Below are 15456 nucleotides of genomic sequence, written 5' to 3' on the forward strand. Positions count from 1 at the left end.
AGTAAGAAACGAAACTCAGTTGCTTTATCCAATGCTGAAGCTGAATATATAGAAGTTGGGAGTTGTTGTGCTCAAATATTATGGATGAAACAACAATTAGAGGATTTTAATTTGCATTATGATCATATTCCTATTAAATGTGATAACACAAGTGCAATAAATTTGACTAAGAATCCAATTCAACACTCTCGAACTAAACACATTGAGATTAGACATCATTTTATACGCGATCATGCTCAAAAAGGGGATATTGAGCTTGGATTTATAAATACTGACAAGCAATTGGCAGACATTTTCACAAAGCCCCTAAACAAAAATCCATTTTGTTTTATTCGAAAAGAACATGGAATGTCTAATCCAATTTCTTAGATTTTGGATTCTAACTCATATTTATAAATATTGGATTATTAGGTTTGATATGGAGTAGTGATGATTTTAATGTAAAAATAAACTCCAACATTTCTATTGTGAGTTTTTTTTTTTTGAACTTTATATTTTGAATATATCCATGATTTGAGGGGGAGCTTTTTAAAATATTCATGATATGAGGGGGAGTTGTTTCAAAAAATTATGTTTTCACATTATTCTAAATATTTTTTTCTTACTCCTCACTTGCATTAATCATTTATTTTGATGGTGTCAAAGGGGAAGAAGAAATGTGAACTTGAATTGCACTTATGCTTCAATTGTCAGATATCTTTGTTACCGTAATTCATAAATGAAATTGCTCTTTGATTTTAATTTTGCGTTAAAACCATACATGTATTGCCATCATAAAAAAGGGAGAGATTGTTAATCCTATGTGTGTGGGTAATTTTCTGACCACACTGCCCGCCTAGTAATCAGCTGGAGAACACCGGCAGAATAGATGGCTTCAACAGACCTGTAACAAAAAGAAAAGGCTCCGGCGGTGGCTCTTCCACCCGGGGGCACTCCGACGATCAAGTCAGTATATCTCTCAAAGATAATCAAGTGCTAAACTTATAAGCTTGAATATAAAACTGCGTACCTTAGACCCACGGAGGTGCCTCTCTTTTATAGTTTACTCAATCCAAGTCCTACTAGAAGCCTGACTTCTATGGACTCCAATTTAGTACTTACTTTGGATTCCTCAAGAGATAAAAATAAACTACCTAAGAGCTTAATCCTTATCTTAGCAGAAGTCTTCTCTTTTATCTAGGACTCTTGTCCATATCCAAGTTGAGTTCCCTCTTTATTCTAGGACTCTTGTCCCTTATCCGCTTATCTCGGATTCCGATATCTTCGGAGATCACATCGGCCTTGCCTAGGTAACCTCGGCATAACTACCAGAACACGTGGCACCTTGGCTGACACGTCGCCGTCACCATGCCACGTGTTGGTATTCAGAAAATACATCCCCACAACTGCCCCCTAGGTTCTATTACCTCGGCATTCTGAGGTGATGGAACCTATATCTGTATTTTCTTCCAGTACCTCGCGCGTGAGAACTCTTCGGCCGAGATCATTCATTTTAGGCCGACATGCCTTCATCAAAGAACAAGAACTCATACGAACTCCTCCACGCGCATGAGCTGTCATGCACCTTTTCTCAACCGTTCCCCTCACGTGCTTTATCCTTATTGGCCCATGTCTGTGACGCACCTGAAAGCTATATTTCACCCATCTGCGCCGTTTGACGTGTGCGTTGCTCCAGGCGTAATAAATGCCCTGTTTTGCCGCCGTTTCAAGTTTTTGATAAAACTTTTCTCTCCATCTTCATTTCTTTACTTTTGCATTCAATTTTCTGGCTCTCTCTCTCTCTAAACTTTCTAAAACCCGCCATTGCTCTAGCTCCAAGCTCTGCAACTGTCTTCATTCTTCCATTCCAGCGAAGCTTTCGTCGTTCCGTCTTGTCTGCAACCGTTGCCTTACCTCGACGACTTTCATTCCGGCTTCATTTGTTCTGGTAAGCCTCTGATCCTCTTATTCCCAATTTCTCTTATGTGCTTTCGTTTACTTACTGCCATTATTGCGCTGTTCAAACCTTTGATTTGCTGAACTATTCATCTGGATGCGTCTATTCCATGATTTTACTCATATCTTGAACACTTGCACTGTTTTAATACTTTTCTTGCCACTGTTCTTGACCTTTTACTTCTGTATTTCTTTCGCTTTTGAGAACCATACCTCTGTTTTTCGTTTCTGAAACGTCATTCTTTGTTTCTTGTTTTCTATTTTTTCCTTTCCAGATCTGTGCCTTTGATCTTCATTTTCATAGTTCTTAGGCTTGGGATTTGTTTGTAGAAACTTTAATTTAGGGAAAATTGAAACAAGCCGTACCAATACTCTCCTAGGTTTTTGCCGAGGTTCCAATAACCCTTTAAGAATACCTTTTTTCTGAGACCTAGCCCTCTGATTTTAGGCCGATGTTATGGGTATGTAGAGACATAGGGTAGATACCCCGACCAAACTTGAGTACTTTAGGCGGGAGTTCTCAATTCCTGCCGATGTCCATCTGAGGCTGGCTGAAGATAATGACTCTATTATGCCCACAAATGATTCAATGCCCTTTCCTATAGTAGCTTTTACTGAGTGCGGACTCCGGCTCCCACTTAACATTCTTTTTCGCGAAATTCTTCACTTTTACAAGTTGAACCCTATGCAACTCGCCATAAACTCTTATCGAGTGATCAATGGCATCATAGCTTTAGCTAGGCAGGAGAACGCTAGGATTACCCTGGCAGACATTCAGTTCTGTTATACCATGTGCCCCCTTAGCCTGAAGGAAAAAGGCTTCGTTTATTATCTTAAGCCGAGGTCGACAGAATACAAAATCGTAGCTGACCTCCCAGACTCCAACAAGGGGGCTGGAGATGACTATGTTATCGCTTCGGGAAATTGGGAGTTTGGCCCAGACGAGGACGCCCATCTCTACCCTCTTTCCCGATCTATTAAAGAGGGCAAGGGTAAGAGCCTAATGTCAATACTTTAGTTGTTTCTGTTCAAGTTTTCAATATTTAATCTGTTTCTAATGTTTGTTTCTTCTTGCAGACGTTCGTAAGTTACCGAAAGACTTTCGCTAATCCTACGTTCTTAGCAAGGATCTGAAAAGGCTCTTAGACTTGCCTGTCTACAAAAGGAAAGCACCTCTCCTTCTAAACTTTATTCCGACATACAAATCCACACTGCCCGATGTCCTAAAAAGAAAGAAGAAGAGCCTATCTCCTCCCGCTGCTACCACTTTACAAATAGCATCAACATCTCGGGCTGACCAAGGGTCAACCTTGGATCCAGCCGACCAACCATCAACTTCAGCCCCATACTTAATCCCAATACCAGAAAGGAAGCGTCGGCGACGACTCGTCAAAACTGCTGAGATGGGTCGCCCGAAGCCTGTTGCCCAAGATCTCCTAACCGACCTTCCCACGGATGTTGACGCTCAATTGACGCAAACCATGCCCCCACCAAAGTCGAAGAGAATTAAAAAGGCTCAGCCCAAGGCCAAAGCCGCTGAGATTGAGGCTGAGGATGCTCTGCCCATCTCACAATTGGCTGAGAGTAAAAACTGTTTCTACTTCTGTAAAAAGGTCTGCTGAGGCCAAGCCATCAGAATCCACCCAATCAAAGAAGTCGAGGTTATCGTCTGCGACGACCCCGGGTTCCAGAATACCAAAAGTCCCTTGGAGACCAGAGATTACTTTGGAAGATAAGCCAGTCCTAGCCAGCGACAGTGCTGATGACATAAACGTCGGCGTGGCCCTAAGTACTGCTCTACTCCTCCCAGGCGATCTTGAGCGAAATGCCAAGATGAGTGAGTATGAGAACTACGCCTTTATGCTACAACACTCTGTCCAAGTAAGTGCCTTTGTGTTGAAATCTGTTTTCTCTCTTAATTTGCAAAATTTTGTAACAATTTGTGCCTTGTGTTCTTTCAGGCCATCCAACATGCCCACTCCCTCTCCATGCAAGCTTTTAAAACAAGGGAGACTGTAGACACCCCATTTTTGACCGACCTTAAGACTCAGACGTCACCGATTGAGCACTTGGTGATATTGCATAATGTGCTCGTTCAGAAGTTTCAGAGTCGCGACCGTGAGCCCTGCCTCCGGACTTCCGAACCCTCTTCTGTGCCTCGTCTCGGTTTGCGAACCAGACTCGATTTTCTCTGTTTCTTTTCTCGAGGGAAGGGAGAGGTCCCGTAGACCATCTCTCAATGTCCGTAGGCTACATTTGGTGGCCGTAGGCCATTTTGCCCATTTCGGAGTCCGGTTTTCGGTTTTCGGAGCCGTCAGGCCGTGTGCCTCGGTTCGGGACCGCTTAACCATCTCCTATTGCTCCAGTTTTTGGCATACTTCTTATTTTCTCCCTTTTGAGGGACACTGGGGTCTGAGGAACCCACTTCGTGGTCGAATGCCACTTTCGGTGCTTAACAGCCCATTTTCGGGACCCCGAACTGCGCGTTTCGGTCCCCGAGCATTCGTTTTGCAACGGTTTTCGTTCATTTTTGGCAGGTACCTCTGTTTTATCACCGGGGAGGTCACTGAAGGGTGGGAGGCCAGCAATTGTTGCAGCAACCAGTTATACATCCTCCGACGCCCTCCGGCGCCCGTTTTTCGCACTTCCGGGCTAATGTTGAACACCTTGGGCCCATTTTCTCGAATTTTGAACCACATATTTGTGATGTACACACATGAGAGGACCCTAAAAGTTCATGGCCGGCCATTAATTCAACTTGACCCTTTTGACCCCCTCCTTCCGGGCTAATGTTGAACCCCTTGGACCTTTTTTCTTGAAACCACATATTTGTGATGTACACACATGAGAGGACCCTAAAAGTTCATAGCCAGCCAGTAATTCCACCTGACCCTTTTGAACCCCTCTTTCCGAGCTAATGTTGAACCCCTTGGACCCACTTTCTTGGATTTTGAACCACAGGGTTGTGTTGTACACACATAGGAGGACCCTACCAGTTGGTGGCCGGCCAGAAAATCTGATTGACCCTTTTGACCCCTAGCCGGCCGGCTAGGGGGTGTGGCCGGCCGGCCACCTGCAGCAAAAGTACCAGGCCGGCCGAGCTCCTTGCACTGTTCCCTTTACAGCTGTGGGGCTTTATCCCCCAGAAAAGATCTTTATCCGAGGGATATTTTGTGGGGGAAAGTTACTCTCCTTTTCCCCCACCTTTACACCCCCTTTTTGGCCTATATAGCAAGCAAGATATATCCTTTGTTGGGGTTAGAAAACTTCACCTTCAAGCCTCCATACACAACTCCATCTCCATACCTCTCATTTCTTTAAAAATCTCTAAGTCCCTAACCATCATTTCTTCTACACCACCAAGCTCTACCACCACCACCTCATTTCCAGCAACAAGGAAGGTTTCTCAAAGGCTAAAGGAGCTGCAAATTGATCCAAGAAGCAACAAAAGTTTGAGTCTTCAAGGGTAAGTGATACTTTTCCTCTTTTGACCCTTTTTCTTGATCTATTTGTAAGCCCCACTTGCTTTTTGTTTCAAGCTCCGGCCCTAACTGAAAAGGGCCCTATTTTGAGCTCATGTTCACTTTTCATTAAGGGCTCAACCCTGTTTGAGCCCTCCATGATGCACTTGCTTCATTGATCCTCTTATATGTCATAATCTTGCATGCTATTTTTGGCCCATGATTAATCTGTTTTTGAGCATGTTGTAAACTGATATTAGGCTTATTTTGAGCCCCTATTCAACATTGAAGAAGGGCTCAACACCATTTGGGACTTCCATGTTGTACCTACCTTTATACTCCTCTTTTCTTCCCCATTCTTGCATGCAATGGCAGCCTACCATGCTTTTGTTTTTGGCCATTTTACAGTTCTGAAAAAGTGCTTATTTTGGTCCATTCTTCATGTTTCATTTAGGTCCTTTCATGGTTTGGGACCTCCATAGGTCACTTCATGTTATATCCCTCTTTTATTCCCCATTCTTGCATGTTTAGTTAGCCTATCATGCTTTTGTTTTTGGCCATTTTATAGTTCTGGAAAAGTGCTTATTTTGGTCCATTCTACATGTTTTATTAAGGGTCTTTGGCTGTTTGGTGATTATTTTGCATACCTCATGTTATAGCCACTTTTGAGCCTTATTTTGCATCACATTTTTAGCATGTTTGTATACAGATGTTGAGGCTGCCATAAACTGTAAATATTCATATTTTTGGTCCCTCTTCAGTGTTGTAGAAGGAAATTTTTCAGTTTGGGTTTTGCTTATATCACTTGCTTCATTACCCCTCTTTTGGCCCCTATTCTTGCATGCCATTTTTGCCATACCTATGCTTGCTGTTTGGCCTTGTTTATAACTGTGAAAGTGCCTTTTTTAGGACTGTCTATCTTCTGTCTTTGCATTGCATGTCCATATTGTGCATGTTTGGCATAGCCATAGGCCATTTCGGGTGCCTAAATTCGCATTTCGGGACAATTCCATGCATTTCGTGTCATTTCGTGTCATTTCAGGACTGTTTTCCCCATATTTTAGTGCTGAAATTCCATTACCATGTTTGCATATCATTTCCCATGCCATACATCGCATTTTGTCATTGCCTCGGTTTGCGTGCCCGTGTGCACGCATTTCGAGGCACCCCATTTTTATCCGCCGGCATCCTATGTGAGTGTGGCTGAGGCTCACTCATGTTGGTATAAGCCCATATCATGTTTCCATGTCATTACATCGCATTTTGTCATTGCCTCGGTTTGCGTGCCCGTGTGCACGCATTTCGAGGCACCCCATTTTTATCCGTCGGCATCCTATGTGAGTGTGGCTGAGGCTCACTCATGTTGGTATAAGCCCATATCATGTTTCCATGTCATTACATCGTATTTTGTCATTGCCTCGGTTTGCGTGTCCGTGTGCACGCATTTCGAGGCACCCCATTTTTTTATCCGTCGGCATCCTATGTGAGTGTGGCTGAGGCTCACTCATGTTGGTATAAGCCCATATCATGTTTTCATGACATTACATCGCATTTTGTCATTGCCTCGGTTTGCGTGCCCGTATGCACGCATTTCGAGGCACCCCATTTTTTATCCGTCGACATCCTATGTGAGTGTGGCTGAGGCTCACTCATGTTGGTATAAGCCCATATCATGTTTCCATGTCATTACATCGCATTTTGTCATTGCCTCGGTTTGCGTGCCCGTGTGCACGCATTTCGAGGCACCCCATTTTTTATCCGTCGGCATCCTATGTGAGTGTGGCTGAGGCTCACTCATGTTGGTATAAGCCCATATCATGTTTTCATGACATTACATCGCATTCTGTCATTGCCTCGGTTTGCGTGCCCGTGTGCACGCATTTCGAGGCACCCCATTTTTATCCGCCGGCATCCTATGTGAGTGTGGCTGAGGTTCACTCATGTTGGTATAAGCCCATATCATGTTTTCATGACATTACATCGCATTTTGTCATCGTCTCGGTTTGCGTGCCCGTGTGCACGCATTTCAAGGCGTCTCATTTTCATTGCATTCATGCATTTTCTCAGTTTGCGTGCCCGTGTGCACGCATTCCGAGGCATCTCATTTTCATTTCATTACATATGCCATCGCCTCGGTTTGCGTGCCCGTGTGCACGCATTTCAAGGTGTCTCATTTTCATTGCATTCATGTATTTTCTCGGTTTGCGTGCCCGTGTGCACGTATTTCAAGGCATCTCGGTTTGCGTACCCATGTGCACGCATTTCGAGACATCTCATTTTCATAGCATAATACATACTAGGTTGTATCTTAGATTACACTCTGTCATTTTCTCGGTTTGCGTGCCCGTGTGCACACATTTCGAGGCATCTCATTTCCATGGCATTGTGTATGTTAGGATTGTATCTTAGCTGCATTTCATGCATATCATGCATATTGCGTCATGTCTGGAGTAAGAGTTAGCCCGGGCACGGGAAACGAGGTACATTTCGTACTCCGAGTGACGGAATGTGTCTCAATTCCACAGTCACCGACACTCCGGATTATCCATGATGGAGTTAGGTTTTAGCTGTAGTTTCATGTGCATTCATCCTATATTGAGTTGTGCATTTCGACTCCTCGGCCATCATGCCTCGGTATGCGTGATTGGTGGCACGAGGTTCGAGACATGCATATATCTGTGCAAATACATTGCTATGCCCCTTTCCTGCTCTCTGTTGCAGCAAAACGAAGAATCATCAACTTTTCGGGGCTTGGCACGCATTTCAAGAACAGGTGTAAACAGAGGCTAATTGGGGCATTCCGGTGGATTTCCGCGCAAGATAACCCGGACATGCATCATCCATCAGAAGCAAGGCAGTCCCTGGCTTGCACGCCAGTTTTATTTGCTTTCTTAGTTAATTCATTAATTAATTAGGATCTTGTAATATTTTGGACTGTAATATTCTTTTATTCGGGACTGTAATATTGGGACTGTATATTTATTCGGACCCTCTGCGCGAGGGCATAACTGTAATAAGCGTGCGTGAGTGTGATGTATGTCTTCCAACCCCACGTCTTTCTCCCTTTTATTTTATCCGCTTATGATGGTTAGATTAGGGCATATTTAAATTGGCATACAGTATGACAGCATGTTCGCATCATTCATCTGTATCGCATGCACCGGGCTCGGCGCATCATACTAACTGCATTGTACTTTCAATTCCAAATTGAATACATGATAGTTGTAGCATTTCATATACCATCTTAGAGTAGCCGAGCCTGCTATAGTTGCATTTTGCATGTGTTGCATTAGGCATTTCTGTATACTTAGGATCATGCATGATTTCTAATGTGGTTTCTATTTTGGCTTGGAGTACTCGGTAAGTTTTATGCTTTAGCATCCCTGCATGCGTGTGAGTGACTGCCATGATAGCATGCTTACCATGAGGCTATGTGCTTATCTGATATATCTGCCTGAGTGCCTGTGGGTGAAGGTTGGGTTATCTGAATTTGGAATAAATCATCAAATGTTTCAAGCCTACCTGCGGGTAGCAAACCATTTTCAAAAGCAAACATGGAATGTTTTGTTCCAATTCAGGCGATCCAGTCTATACTTGTATGCTGTGAGCATCACATAGTAACCTAGGCTAATAACCGGAATAAGAACATACAATGTTTTCAAAAATTGATATCATGGTTAGTAGAGGCCGGTCTATGACCGGGCGAGCGGGGGTGCTCACGAAGTGACCTTCCCCAATCGTACCCAAGTTCCCGAGCCGAGGCAACTTTGGTGATGACGGACACGTGGCCTTTCGGCACCGAGTCAGGGTTTCCTAAATTTCCCAAAATAAAATATTTAGGTGGCGACTCTGTATCTGGCAAAGCAGTCCATGTTTGGCACTACTTTTTCAAAAATCTGTTTCTCAAAACGATTTGCCGGATTTGGACTCTTTGGTTCAGATTTAGAACCGTGACTAATACAAAGTCGAGTCCGAGCTGTAGCGAGGTCCCCCGCGGGCTTGTTACAGTTTTTGGCGACTCCGCTGGGGATTTAGAGAACTTGACTCGAACTCGTGATATCTGTTTTTGACTACACATGTGTGTTTCTTTGCATTGCATTTGCATTGGTGCGCCTAGGACACCGTGTTTGCCATCTGCTATTCCTGAACGGTTTGCCGGAGGCTTGTCTTGTCAAGGCATGACCATAAGGCTGACCGGTTGTGGGCTCTGCCAGTATGGGAACACAAACCCCGGTTTTACCGGGGCACCCTTTTTGACCATTCAACCTAGTGCATATTCGGATCCATAGTGACCATTCCAAACTAGGACAGGTTGCTTACCCGTTTATAGGTTATGTGAAGCCGCTGCGTGCGTAGTGAAACCCTAGCTCCTGACAAAATAGGACAGGGAAACCCTACCCCAACATAGGGGTGTTTTGGCTCTCACTTATCTGTTATGTGCTTTAGAGTGCGTCTCTACAGGAATGCATGTATCAGTTTATGAGTTTGGGCATCAAGCCTGCGGGCTTCAGTTCAGTATTATCAGTATCAAGCCTGCAGGCATCAGTTCAGTATCAGGCCTGCGGGCATCAGATCAGTATATGAGTTCAAGTATCAGGCCTGCGGGCATCAGTTCAGTACATGAGTTTGGGTATCAGGCTTGCGGGCATCAGCCAGTATTTGGGAATTAGTTATCTGCGGATATCAGATTCTGTTTTAGGGGACAGTGATACAGGGATAATAATCAGTGTTTGAGGACAGTGTGTATTCAGCTTATTGACTATGTGATTATGCCCGACTGTGTGTCATGCATTTTATGTTAAGCTGTTATGCTGTCCGTTTATCTGTTTATTTATTTCCTTTTCGCTTTATTTATCTTTTGCTAGGTCAGTTCTAGCACAATTGCTTCCAACCCGACAGACATTCCCCAAGCACTTTGGACACGAGGTCGTCGACTCCATCGATCTGAGGATCTAATCGACGGACAGTCGGTGTTCCATTCTCTACCCCCTGTTACCAGAAGGAAGCCGAAAAGGCGCAGTGTGTCAGAACAGAGGTTGTCAGAGCAGTGGGTTACTTCATCAGAGGACTATAGGACTGAGGTCTCAATTACTGCTATAGAAATAGACATACCAGTTAGATAGATGGATCAACAAAATACGTCAGGGATGGAGGCTCTAATGCGCCAGATGCAGGAGAGCATGAGACAGATGCATGATGATGCCGCCCGTCAAACGGAGTTCTCCAAACAGCAGGCCGCGATCATGGCCCAACAGGCTGAATTAATCACTAGACTGCAACAACAGAATACAGCGTCTGTTTCACAACAAATTCCTCCTCCGGCAGGGGCTCCGTTACCTGAGCAGGCACCTACTGTTCAGAACGCCCCACCAAATGCCCAGAATACCCTGCCGCATGTCCAAAATTTACAAGAAGACACAAATCTTCCAACGGGGCCAGCTCCGCCCCCGCTTCTACCACAACTGTCCAAGGTCCATACATCCAATCACCTGGACTCTCCATTCGAGGTCAAGGTTGATTACACAGCTCTGAAAGTGAGCAAACTGGAGAAGCTCTTCAAGAAATCCCAAGGGGTCAAGGCTATGCCGGATATCGAAGATGGATATACCGAGGAGGCCGTAACACTCCCCGATAGGTTCAAAATGCCACAAATCGACCGTTTTGATGGGTCCGGCGACCCCATGGTCCATATCCGACTGTTTGCAGACGTCTTGCGGCCAATGGGCCTAACACGACCACAGAAGCTCTCACTATTCGGCCGAACCCTGTCGGGTGTGGCCTCCCATTGGTATGCAAAGTTACAAGACGAAGTGAAGAGGAACTGGGATGAAATGGCTGAGGCCTTTGTCGCACAATATTCATACAACACTCAGATCGAGATCACAACTCGTGATCTCGAAACGACAAGGCAAGAGCCCAAAGAAACTTTCTCGGACTTTGTGATCCGATGGAGGGCAAAGGCGTCAATGATGACTTTAAGGCCCACGGACAAAGATCAAATCCGGATGATTGTGCGCAATCTCCACCCAAAACTGATGCAGAGAATGATTGTAGTCCCTTTCCCTACTTTCGCAGATTTACATGAAATGGGGGTGCAAATCGAAGACGCAATGAAACAAGGTCTGTTTGACCACGACAGAGAACAACCGAGGAGGACGTTCAACTGTAACAACAATGCGGGCCCGAGTGGCGCTGCAAATACGAGAGCCTCGGAAGTTAGTATGGTCACCACCACTCCCCCTCCCCCTCCAAGGCCCATGACTGCCACACCCTTCTCCGGTGCGTCCGGAAGCAACACACAAGCCAATAGATTCCAACCGCGAGGCCAAAGAACCTTTACCCCACTATATATGCCCCTGACCAAGGTTCTGGGAATATTGATCAGGAAAAATCATTTAAAACCCCTGGAACCAAAGCCATTACCGAATCCACTCCCCCCCTCTTACGACCCGTCAAAATACTGTGCGTATCACCAACAACACGGTCATGACACCGACCGTTGTTACAGATTGCGTCATGAGATCCAAGATCTTATTGACAAACAGGTGATCGCACCTCCTGATAAACCCAATGTCACAACCAACCCTCTCCCACCACATAACCAAGCTCCTCCTCCCAAAAGAATTAATTTTATCCAGACTGGGGTCGTATCTTACGATCCTAGCATCTATATTACGCCCACCCACCTACCCAAGCCAGAGGTGCTCCTCCCCGATTGCACTGATTTCTTGTGCATGGTGGACATCTCCAAGACCCAACCAGAACCGATGGTGGTGACCGTCGAAGACGGGGCAGGGCAGATTTTGGGAGAGAATGAGATTGTTGAATCTGGGACTGGACAGAATTTTGCTGGGGGAGCCTATGATCCAAGCAAGTACATCCTATCAACGAGCCGAATTGGGCTAAGTGTAGAATTGCCAGAGACAGGAGAGCTATGCATGATCCGGGGGGATGGATCTGGGCTATGGGCAGATGATCTGACAGCCGTAGAGGAGGACTTTGCCAACCTGCAATTTCTCGACGACCAGGAACTGGGGGATGCGTCGATTAACTGGTACGATTATGAGGGATCAGAGGAGGCCACTGGATGGCTCGAAGATCAACCGGATGCAGTGGGGGAAGCCCAACCAGAACAGAGCCCGACAGGGGCAGAAGTACCATTTGTGGCCGGAATCGCCGAAAGCCAAGTTGTACTGCCGGAGAACGCCGGTGTTAAGAATTCCGCTCGGGACATGGGCTTTATGAATATGGGAACTGTTGAACAAACAGCTGTACTGACGCAGCTGGAACAAGGAAAGTTTGAGGAGGCTGAGAGAATTAGAAAAGCTAAAGGCCCTGAGGGGACTGAAAGTGCTGTGTGCACGAAAATGGAGAATGCTGCGAGCATATGGACAGAGAATACTGCAAGTACAACTAAACCGGAGCCAGACAGGTGCCTATTGGCTGCTGATGGAATGTGGTGGGAAGACGATGACTTATGTCTTGCCCACACGGATGAAGACTGGGGGAATAACCAACCGGATGACACTTGGTACCTCGATGAGGTTGACCACATGACGAGAAGTGGGCGGTACTTCAAACCCCCACACCTGGACCAACCCGAGGCATCCGGGAAGGATAGAGAAGCGGAGAAACAGAAGGAGAAGCAGATTGAAGAGGAAGCTGTGCTGAAACAATTAAAGAAGATACAAGCAGACATCTCCATCTGGGGACTGCTAATGGCATCACGAGTACACAGAGAAGCTGTCCTATCTGCTATGGACAAGTCCAAACTCTCCATAGACACCACGCCTGAACAGCTGGTTGGGCTGGTTTTTCCGGGAGGAGGTTCCCCGGCATTAACCTTTTCGGACAAGGAGCTACCGCCTGAGGGCACAAGTCATAACAAACCTCTCTATATTTCTGTGGAATGTAGAGATAAGTGGATACCGGTGGTACTTGTTGATACCGGGTCTGCAATTAATGTCTGCCCGACCAGAACGGCATATGCAATCGGGTTGAAGCCCGTGGACTTCGTCCCAACTACCCAAGTGATCAGAGCATACGACAATACCAGCAGAGAAGTGATGGGGACTGTTAAAATTCAAACCAAGGTTGGTCCAGGACAACACAGCATTGAATTTCATATCTTGGACGTTCCTGCAACCTTTAACCTACTTTTGGGGCGACCGTGGTTGCACCAAGTCAAAGCAGTCTCTTCCACTCTACATCAAATGCTAAAGTACCCCCACGGGAAAGGGGTAGCGATAGTTTTCGGGAATTCATCAATCCATCCGCCGCCGGAAGTGTCTACACCTGTCTTGGAGATTGAGCACGGCACGGAGGATGTGTTTTTATCGGGGTTCACTTTGGCCGAGGCTGAAGTGGTGCAGAATGTCATGGCTGTGAATGAGGGCATGTATGTTAGTGCACAATCTATCTACCTCATGAACAAGCTAAAACATACCCCCGGGATGGGATTAGGGAGAAGCGGCCGGAAGGGCGTCTCAGTGTTGGCCGAAGTGCCACACAACCCTCACGCCTTTGGACTGGGTTATCTGCCCACCAAAGAGGACTGGGTGAGGAAAGGAAAAGAAATGGCCGGAAGGGCCAGAGCAAAGAAGGCCGGGAAGCCATTTGAGTTAATGCATAGGTCCATCTGGGGTACCCTAAACGGACGTTTCGTCCGGGAGGGGGAAGATTTTCCATTCTGCGGCTTCCCGGAGCCATGGCTAAACGCGGAGGGGAAGCGCGTGCCTGGTTTTGAAATCTTCTTCGACATACAATTATCTGGGGATGACGTTGCCGAAGCGCAGACAGACCCACCGACTGAGGCTGAGCAATGTGAAGCAGTGGATCCTGAGAGCACAGAGCTTGAAATGGGGGTAGCACTGGCGAGTCTACTATCAGATCCTCCGATCGGCCAAGAGTGCTTTGGGGATAACTCTTCGGTTTCTGTGATTGGAGATGAAATAGCTGCGGGCTTTCCAGCGCCGATCTTGGATGCATCTATCGCACCTTCTCTCATCTGGTAATATGAAGAAGGCTTTTTATCTAGCAGTTCCGGGTCAGGTAGTGAGCCGGAATCTGATTCTACCGAATCTTGTGCGTCAGAATCAGATTCCAGCTCGACTGAGTCTGAGTCCGGTATTCCTGGGGGTGATAACCCGGATGCCACAGTCCTGTCTAGGTCGTCATTTTCATTTTCTTTTGAGTCTGTTGTAACAGAGGAATCTGACGGTTTGGAAATATTTAATGAGAATGATGTGGATGTGGTTTCCGAGTATTTTTCTGTGCCTTTGATTTATTGCTTAAATCAGGATTTTCAAAATTTTGATGAAAACAACGAGGGAGAAATTCCCCCAGTTTTGCAACGATTAATTGATCAAGAGTAGGAAAGATTTGTTAAACCTTTAATGGATGAAATCACTACTGTGAATGTTGGTACTGAGAAGGACCCGCGGCTGGTCCAGATCGGGTCCACGTTGTCTTCAGGGGAGCGTGAGCGCTTAGTCGCTTTATTAAAAGATTTCAAAGATGTTTTCGCGTGATTCTACGAAGACATGCCTGGAATCGATCATGAGATTGTACAGCACCGGATCCCTCTTGACCCCGAGGCCCGCCCTGTCAAACAGAAACTCAGAAGGATTCGCCCGGACTGGGCTCTCAAAATCAAGGAAGAGGTCACCAAGCAAATTGACGTAGGGTTCCTGCTGGTATCTGAATACCCAACTTGGTTGGCCAACATTGTTCCGGTGCCAAAGAAGGATGGCAGAATTCGGGTCTGTGTAGACTTCAGAGATTTGAACAGGGCCAGTCCGAAGGACGACTTTCCCTTGCCACACATTGATGAATTGGTGGATTTCACGGCAGGACACGCCTTGCTTTCATTTATGGATGGTTTCTCAGGCTATAATCAGATAGTGATGGCACCCGAAGACCGGGAGAAGACTGCGTTCACTACCCCGTGGGGTACATATTGTTATAGAGTGATGCCATTCGGGTTGAAAAATGCTGGAGCTACGTATCAACGGGCAGCAACTACAATATTGCATGATATGATCCATAAGGAGGTCGAGGT

The sequence above is a fragment of the Camellia sinensis genome, chromosome 6, assembly GCF_055761805.1.
Source record: "Camellia sinensis isolate YWXY chromosome 6, ASM5576180v1, whole genome shotgun sequence".
NCBI lineage: Eukaryota > Viridiplantae > Streptophyta > Magnoliopsida > Ericales > Theaceae > Camellia > Camellia sinensis.